Consider the following 10,000-nt stretch of genomic DNA (forward strand, 5'->3'; position numbering starts at 1 on the left):
GGTTAGGTTAGCTGCAGATTACACCATGTAAGCACACTTCCCTCATCTGATTACAGACACCTTCCACTCATTTTCTTTTGAAGTACACATTAGGACCTGCAACCATGGATGGGCACTTTCCTGCTATCTCTACATGCAGCTTGGTGGATATGGGTATCCTCAGGCAATGTAAGTACACTGACAACCACTTAATTCTTCAACAGACAAATACAGTATTTGAAAGATGTAGTTATGCATTGACATTAGAGGCTAGACTCTCACATACAGACACAAAAAGCATTAAAGAGAAAGTCAGCAACTCACACACATCACTCACCGCACCCACAAAGGACCACATGCATAGACCCACATATGTGGAGGTGCTCTCATATAACTTACCCAAACCGCAAAGGCCTCACAGGTGCAGTCCTCAGAAACTTTGAATGTACACAAACAAGACAATTTCTATCACAACACATAAAGCCACATCTCATTTTGCCTCAAGTTCCAAGCCCATAAGATGAAACACTCCATGACCCAGTATTCTGGTCATAGGGAAATCCATTGTGAGACACACTGATATTGCCCTTACCAGCCTGGATAGGGAGAAAGTTACAGTTAGTTGCCTGTCAGAGGCCAGGATTTGCCAGATCACACAAGCACTCAGTTCACTTACCCCTAAGTGCCAGTATAACTCAGTCATAGTCCATGCTAGTATACAGGCTAGTATACAGCTCAGCAAGCTCCTGCCTGGTGCCCTGCAGAGTTCTACAGCAGCAGAGAGACAAAAGAGAGACTTTGGAGTGATTAAGTATCATTTTTCTGCATTTTCTTGCTGCCTTTAGCTAATCCTGCCTAAAATGCCAATTTTCTAGAGTTTCTCCGTTTTAAAAAGCTTGTTTCAGCTACATATTGTACTTATTTTACTGCCTGCACTTTAACAAAGTCATTTGTGTGTTTAAATTACCTGTTTATCTGCTGTAGGCTACACACTGAAGCGTGAAAGCCATTTCTGTGCATTTAAAGTGTTTTTTTTATTGCATCTGCTTTATTTTCTGAAAAAAAAATACTTGTTTTCCCACCTTTCTAAGATAGTTTAGTCCAGTTTTCAGGTTAGTGCTGAATTCAGGGCTGTGTTACAAGTTTCTGTGTTTGCCCATACCTTACTTGGATAGAAGGAAGTTTCTCTGTTCACTGTGAGAGAGGGAGCTTTGAGCAACCTATCTGTCCCTGGAGGAGTGGTTTCAGCCCAGAAATTAGTAGTTTTATTGGCCATTTTGGGCTAATCTCTATCTCTTTCATTTCCCTGCTATAAAACCCACATTTGCAAGGTTTATGTGCTAGTATACAGCTCAGCAAGCTCCTGCCTGATGCCCTGCAGAGTTCTACAGCAGCAGAGAGACAAATGAGAGACTTTGGAGTGATTAAGTATAATTTTTCTGCATTTTCTTGCTGCCTTTAGCTAATTCCACCTAAAACGCAAATTTTCTAGAGTTTCTGTGATTTAAAAAGCTTGTTTCAGCTACATATTGTACTTATTTTACTGCCTGCACTTTAACAAAGTCATTTTTGTGTATAAATTACCTGTTTAACTGTTGTAGGCTACACATTCAAGTGTGATAGCCATTTCTGTGCATTTAAAGTGTTTTTTTGATTGTATCCGTTTTATTTTCTGAAAAAAAATATATATATATACTTGTTTTCCTGCCTTTCTAAGCTAGTTTAGTCCAGTTTTCAGGTTAGTGCTGAATTCAGGGCTGTGTTACAAGTTTCTGTGTTTGGCCATACCTTACTTGGATAGAAGGAAGTTTCCCTGCTCACTGTGAGAGAGGGAGCTTTGAGCAGCCTATCTGTCCCTGTAGGAGTGGTTTCAGCCCAGCATTTAGTAGTTTATTGTCCATTTTGGGCTAATTTCTATATCTTTCATTTCCCTGCTATAAATCCCACATTTTCAAGGTTTTTGTGCTAGTATACAGCTCAGCAAGCTCCTGCCTGGTGCCCTGCAGAGTTCTCAGCAGCAGAGAGACAATGGAGAGACTTTGGAGTGATTATCATTTTTCTGCATTTTCTTGCTTCTTTAGCTAATTCCACCTAAAACACAGATTTTCCAGAGTTTCTGTGATTTAAAAAGATTGTTTCAGCTACATATTTTACTTATTTTACTGCCTGCACTTTAACAAAGTTGTTTTTGTGTTTAAATTACCTGTTTAACTGTTGTAGGCTACACACTCAAGTGTGATAGCCATTTCAGTGCATTTAAAGTGGGTTTTTTTTTAATTGTATCTGCTTTATTTTCTGAAAAAAACAAAAAAAAATACTTGTTTTCCCACTTTCTACGCTAGTTTAGTCCAGTTTTCAGGTTAGTGCTGAATTCAGGGCTGTGTTACAAGTTTCTGTGTTTGCCCATACCTTACTTGGATAGAAGGAAGTTTCTCTGTTCACTGTGAGAGAGGGAGCTTTGAGAAGCCTATCTGCCCCTGGAGGAGTGGTTTCAGCCCAGAAATTAGTATATTATTGGCCATTTTGGGATAATTTCTATCTCTTTCATTTCCCTGCTATAAAACCCTCATTTGCATGGTTTTGCTCGCCGGGCAGCGCCAGTTACCTAGGGTATAACTATTCCCAGTTCCACAAAGTCTACTCTTCAATTTTTCCCTTGGAACTAGACACACTTTCAACTTAAGCACTCAAATCATTCACTTCTCATCCCGGCACTTGCCCAAAACTCATAGCAAGCACTAATAAACTTTAGCACTAGACTCCCCTATACTATAGAGAAGGACAAGGCTCTCTATTCAACCTTACCAGCCAATCAGTAAAACAGTTCACTGTACCTATCCAGGCATGTCCAAAGGGCAGTTTCAGGTGTACTCTCCAGTCCAACTTGTGAATATGGGCATTTTGAGGCAATGTTACAATTGCTGCATGTACACAGACAACTCTCTCCTCGTTCCACCAAACACTAATACATGCGAGAGATGCAGTTATACAACCAAACTGGAGGCTAAGCTCTCTCAACCCAAGACTGGACCAGGCAGTCAAGAGGAGAAGGGAATTACTTGCATCACACCACCAGTCTCACATAGACCTATGAAACCAGCAAAACACACATAAATATACAAAAACATATTCGGAGGCTCTAAATAGAAATCTGCAAAAGCAACAGAGACCTCCAAAGCAGACATCCAAGCAACCTCCACCCCCCAACACAAACCATGAAACACATACTTCACAAAACCAGTGAGCCACACAATTACAGCCCTTAAGGCAAAATAACATACCCAACACACTAGTAATAGGTGACTCTATAGTCAGGCACACTGATGTCCCCCTCACTAGGCTGAACAAGGAGAAGGTTACTGTTAGCTGCCTGTCTGGTGCCAGGATCTACCACATTACACAAGCGTTCAGGTCACTCCAGAACAAGTACAAATATGACTCTGTCATTGTCCATGTTGGTGTGAATGACCTGAGTCATACCTCCCTGGACTACATGAAAAGAGACATGGAGGAGCTCTCTGATCACGTAGCCCAGGCCGGTATGACCCTGACCATGAGTAGCATCCTGCCCTCACCAAGAATGATACCATGGTATAGAGAAAAAATTATCAATTTCAACAATTGGCTAAGCTTCTGGTGTCATTCAAAGGGAATCCAGTGTCTGTCAGCCTGTGGATTACATGCTCGACAAGCCACGCTGCTTCGCTAGAGATGGCTTGCACCTGTCACCCTTAGGCTTTCGAATACTGGCCAAGGCTCTTGACACCCCCATAGTGCCTTTTTTAGGCAAGGTTCAAAAGACAAACCCACCACCTTAAATAGCACAAATAACAAAAAACTGAGGGTAATGCTGCTAAATTCCAGAAGTGTAAACCTCAAAATGCATGCACTCGAGGCACTCCTCAGTATGGAGAAAATCGATATATGTGCAGTAACAGAAACCTGGTTTAAGGCTCCAGAGAGCACCCCAGCACTAACAGGCTACAACTCATACAATACATTTCGGTCCCAAAACCCGGACCAAAATACAAAAGGTGGGGGAGTATCCATATTCATCAAGGATACCCACGCCTCCAGGTTAGAGGCACAGCACGATGCTTCAGAGATCATCCACGTGCAACTAACAATGGGCAAAACTGCTATTCAAATTATAGCTTGCTACAGATCACCCACCATGTCCCAGGACCCCCACTCCGCATTCCTGGAAACACTGAGAAACATAAAGGTCCTACCAAACACCCTGATATTGGGTGATTTCAATTACCCAAACATTAACTGGGAGAACTACTCAAGTATGAACTCCCTTGCCCAACATTTCCTAAAATTTATAAACTCAAATGCCCTGGATCAACTAGTCAACACCCCCACCAGAGGTGACAACATATTGGACCTGATCATCACCAACATGGGCGACCGGTGCTCCACACTGGAGGTCAACCCCTCACTGGTTAGATCTGACCATAAACTAATCACTCTGGATAGCCACATTCTGCCACCACCCCCGGTCAAAGAAACCACCATGAAAAACATTTCAAAAGCAAACTTCACATTACTTAAGACCAAGGTGAGAAGTTTCAAAGCACCCATGCTAAAGGATAACGCTGTCCAAGCTGCAAAATCCTTTACTAATGCACTCTACAGGCACCTACAAGAATGCATGGATCATGCTATTCCAAACAAAACCAAGACTCAATCCTCCAAGAAAAGGAAACCAGTTTGGTGGACCCCTGCCATAAACAAGCTATATTATAGAAGGAGGAAGCTAGTACAGAAAAGAGTAAAATCCCAAGAAGGGAAGACATCCCTGATCAGTATTAGCAAGAAACTACATTCCCTCATAAAATCATCCAAGGCTAGCTTCGAAAGAAAAATTGTCATGGACTTCAAAGATAACCACAAGGCATTCTTTAGCTATGTCAAGAATCTAAGTGGCAATTCTCAGACCTGCTCTGAGTTAGTGCAGAATGGCACAAAATACACTGAACCGACTGATATAGCCAACATCCTGGCAGACAGGTTCAGTGCAAGCTTCACCCCCCATCACCCCCAAAAGGGCCCATAACTATACCAGAAGAGTGTAATGCCCCTGAAATCACAGACACTCAGGTTAAAACAGCCCTCTCCAAAGCCAAAAACACAACATCAGTGGGATCGAACAGTGTCCCAGGCTGTGTCCTACATGAGCTCAAAGATGAACTAACCCCTTACCTAAACACACTGTTTAAACTCAGCCTCTCCACAGGCTACCTGCCCACAGAGTGCCACACAGCAACAGTTATTCCTCTCCACAAAGGTGGAGCCACAATGGACCCCAGGAACTATCACCCTATAAGCCTGACTAGCTTGGTCTGCAAAGTTATGGAGCACATCATCATGGATCTCATTAACAGAGACATTGGAAACCTGCAAACACTGGATCCTACCTAGTTCAGCTTTGTTAAGGGGAGCTCATGCCCCCTAAACCTGGTGGACTTCTTTGAGACAGTTACCAAGGCTATAGATGAGGTAAAGGTGGTCCACACAGCCTACCTAGACCTCTCAAAGGCCTTCGACACCCCTCCCCACTCAGGTATTATAGACAAGTTCACCAGCCTGAACATAAACCCCTACGTCATGAGATGGGTTGCCAACTGGCTCATGGACAAAACCCACATGGTAAGAGTTGCAGGAGCTAGGTCTGACTCTAAACTGGTTATAAGTGGCATTCCCCAGGGCTCAGTCCTAGGACCCCTCCTATTCGGCATATACTTCTCAAAGGTACAGGCAAGCACAAGAGGACTATGGCTGACCAAGTTTACAGACAACTGCAAACTAGGGGCTATAACTGACTCTCCAGCTGACACAGACATCCTCCATAAGGATCTCACTGAGACAGATACCTGGTGTCAAAACCATGGCATCAAGCTAAATGCCAAAACGTGCATAGTGATTCCCTTTGGAAAAAACAAAGTACCCACAAACTACCACATAGGTGGTAGCCCCCTAAATACGGAAGATGTAATAAGGGATCTGGGGACCCAAGTAGATAGTAACCTCTCCTTTGATAATCACATTGCCAAAGTGGTGAGAAAATCCTTATATGTAGCCCACCTAATCACACAAGGGTTTGCATCCAGAACGAAAGAAGTCATTGGGGTCCTCTACGCATCACTCATCAGACCCATCATAGAGTACAATGCCCCATTTGGGATGTACCTTACAAGACACCTGCAACAACTGGAAAGACCACAGAAGTTCCTCACCAAGAGGATCACTGGCCTCAAGCAGATGCCCTATGCAGCTCGACTGAAGAAACTCCAGCTGTACTGGGTTGCATACCGCCTACTCAGAGGTGATCTCTGCCTGACATACAAGGCCATGTCCAACCCAGAATTGATGGATATGCTCCACCTAAAGAAAACCATATTCCCTCAAGCCACATGCTCCAGGGATCTAAACCTCACCACAACAATAAATAGGCGTGCTGGAGGGATAAATTTCTGTCCCAGAGACTTCCCATGCTCTGGAACAAGATTCTAATCTACATTAGGCAGAGCTCTTCGCTAACCCTCTTCAAGAGAAACCTTGATGAGTGGATGGGAAACAGAAAGTTTACCCCAGGGATCACTTCAATGGCTCTGCTGGACAGAGGTACAGGGAACTAATCTAAGGGGGCAGCAAAAGCCAACACATTCTGGCTAGGCTTATAAATGCCTTTTTGCAGATAGCCTAGTACCTACCTATGAACCTATGAACCTATGTGTGCGTGACTGACCTGAGATATACCTCCTTGGACTATATGAAGAGGGGCATGATTGAGCTCTCAGAATATGTAAGCCTAGCATTGAGCAGCATTCTACTGTCTCCAAGGATGATGCCACAATACCAGCAGAAAATGATTGACTTTAACAATTGGCTTAGGTACTGGTGTCATAGGTTCATAGGTTCACAGGCATTTACTAGACTAATGACCACAAGGGCCTTTTTAAGCCTAGCCATGCATCCCAAATCTCTGACGAGTTCTGATACCCTTGATAAGTGTGAGCATGGGCCTGCAAGATCATTTACGGATGGTGTCATTCCAAAGAGGTCCAATACTTGTCAGCCTGGGAGGACATGGTTGATAGGCCATGCTGTTTTGCCAGGGATGGTCTTCACCTGTCACCTCTAAATTTTTGGATATTGGCCAAAACATTATCTATCACTATACTGCCTTTTTTTAGGCATTGCCAAACAAATAAACCTTCTAACGTAACAAAAGATTTAGGATAAGCTAAAGGTGTTGCTGCTCAGTGCTAGGAACCTCAACAAAAAACTGCACTCCCTGGAACCTCTCCTCACCCTGGAGAATGTTGATGCCTGTACAGTTATTGAAACATGATTCAAAGCCACAGAAAGCACTCCAGCAGTGCATGGCTATAATGTCTTTCATATATTTCAACCACTTACTGAACATAAAAGAGCTAAAGATGGAGGTGTATCTATCTACATAAAGGATAAGCACACCTCACAGGTGGTCAGTCAATATGACATGCTTAAGCTACTCCATGTTCAACTAACCATGGGATAAGTCCATTACCATATTCTTACTAGGTACAGGTCTCCCTGCTATGAATCAGGAAACCCATACATCATAGCTGAAGTTATTAGAATCACTCACCATCAAGCCCAATAACATACTCATGGGTGACTTTAACTACCCCTCCATTAATTGGGAGGCATACATGACCACTAACATGTAGGCCCAAAGATTTCTTGACTTTATAAATTCAAATGCTCTGGAGCAGCTAGTCTGCACACTCACTAGGGGAACAAATATCCTAGATCTGGAACTCACAAATATGGGAGAGTGCTGCACCTCCGCTAGTGTTACATCCTCACTAGTAAAATCAGATCACAGAACAGTCTCCCTTGAAATAAAGGTAAAACTAGTCCCCCCACCTATCCTCAAAAACTTTAAAAACTTCTCTAATATAAATTACCCCCTATTAAGGGATGGCATAACTAGTTTCCAAGCTCACCCAAATCCAAAACACACAAAAGCCTATGCAGAGGCATTAACAAAAGCCTTATATGACCATATAGACAACTGCATAAAAACGGTAGTACCAGACTGAAATAAACCCAAGTCAAACCACAAAAACAAGCCACCCTGGTGGATCCCTAGTATTAATAGGTTATACAACAAAAGAAAAAAAAATCCTGTCGAGAAGTAAGAGGGAATGTGCACAACAAAACATAAGTCCCTTATTAGTCTAAACAAGTGAATCAGGGTACTAGTAGAGTCTGTGAAAGCAGACTTTAAGGTAAAAATAGCCTCCAACGCTAGGGATAACCATAAGGCATTTTTCAGTTATGTCCGCAATCTTAGCGGCAACACCCAAAAATGTGCAGAATTAGTTGTAGATGGTATCACCTATACTCAACCGGAAGGTATAGCAAATCTGCTAGCCAACAAATTCAGTTCAAATTTCACCACCCCATTACCCCCAGCTCTCCAACAAAAAATACCCTCCACCATTCTACCACTAATTATCACCAAAGAACAGACTGTAAATGCACTCTCTAAAGCTAAAAATATGGCTTCAGTGGGGCCTGACAATATATCAGGTTGCCTCTTAAACAGCTTAAATCAGGTCTTATCAGGTCCATTAGGACCTTTATTTAACCACAGCCTCCAGAGTGCTTTGTCCTGATGGAATGGAACACAGCAACAGTCATCTCTCTGCATACAGGGGGACCATATACTGACCCAGGAACTTACAGCCCCTAAGTTTGACTAGTCTTATATGTAAGGCCATAGAAAAAATAATCGCGGACCTGATAAATAATGACATAGGAGACCTCCAAACACTGGAGCAAACCCAGTTCAGCTTTATCACTAGTCTTATATGTAAGGCCATAGAAAGAATAATCGCGGACCTGATAAATAATGACATAGGAGACCTCCAAACACTGGATCCAACCCAGTTCAGCTTTAACAAGGGCAGGTCATGCCTACTGAACCAGCTGGATTTATTTGAAAAAGTCACTAAAGGCCATGGATGATGGTAAAACAGTACATACTGCTTACCTCCACCTGGCTAAGGCATTTCACACAATTCTACACTCAGGTATTATAAATAAATTCACAAAACTGGGCATGAATCCCTATGTCACCAGATGGGTAGCCAGTTGGCTCACAGACAAGGTATATGTGGTTAAAGGGGGTGAATCCAGATCCAGCAAGAGGCCAGTTACTAGTGGTGTGCCACTGGGCACATTGTTGTACCACTCCTGTTTGGAATGTACTTCTCTGAAGTCAAGGCAAACATGGAAAGCCTCTGGATGACAGTTTGCCAATGACTGTAAGGCAGGGGCAATCTTTGAATCCCCCAGTGATGTAGATATCCTTCAGGAGGGTCTAGATCAGACAAATGATTGGAGCCAGAAACATGGCCAAAAACTTAATGTAAAAAAATGCATTATCATACCCTTTGAGAAGTCAAATGCCCCTGCAAAATACAACATCAATAGCACATCCCTTAGAGTGAACACACAGGTGGGAGATCTATGTATGCAGATAGATAGCAGCCTGAACTTTGACTGCCATGCGTCCATAGTGGTGAGGAAATCTTTCTATGTGGCACAACTTATAAGTAAAGGTATGGCATCCACATCCAAGGAAATTATAGTCATGCTGTACTCAGCCCTCATTAGACCAATAATTGAGTAGAGTGCGCCATTTGTCATGAACTTGGCTAAGCACTTACAGAAGATGGAGCAACCTCAGAGGTTCTTCAGAAAGAAAATACAGGATGTAAACAACATGAGCTATGTGGATAGACTCAAAGCCCTATCCCTTTACTCTGTTTCCTACCAACTATTAAGGGATAAACTATGCCTGAGCTAAAAGACACTCACAAATCCAGCCCTGATGGAGCTGCTACACATCTGCAAGTCAAACAGTATGAGGGTCACCCAATCTAGGGATCTAAACGTAGTCAACGACTCAAACAAAACATGCTGGAGGGACAGATATGTGTCTCAGAGATTGCCCTTC

This window comes from Protopterus annectens, chromosome 10.part0 (assembly GCF_019279795.1).
Source record: "Protopterus annectens isolate FY-2018-M chromosome 10.part0, PAN1.0, whole genome shotgun sequence".
Taxonomy (NCBI): Eukaryota; Metazoa; Chordata; order Ceratodontiformes; family Protopteridae; genus Protopterus; species Protopterus annectens.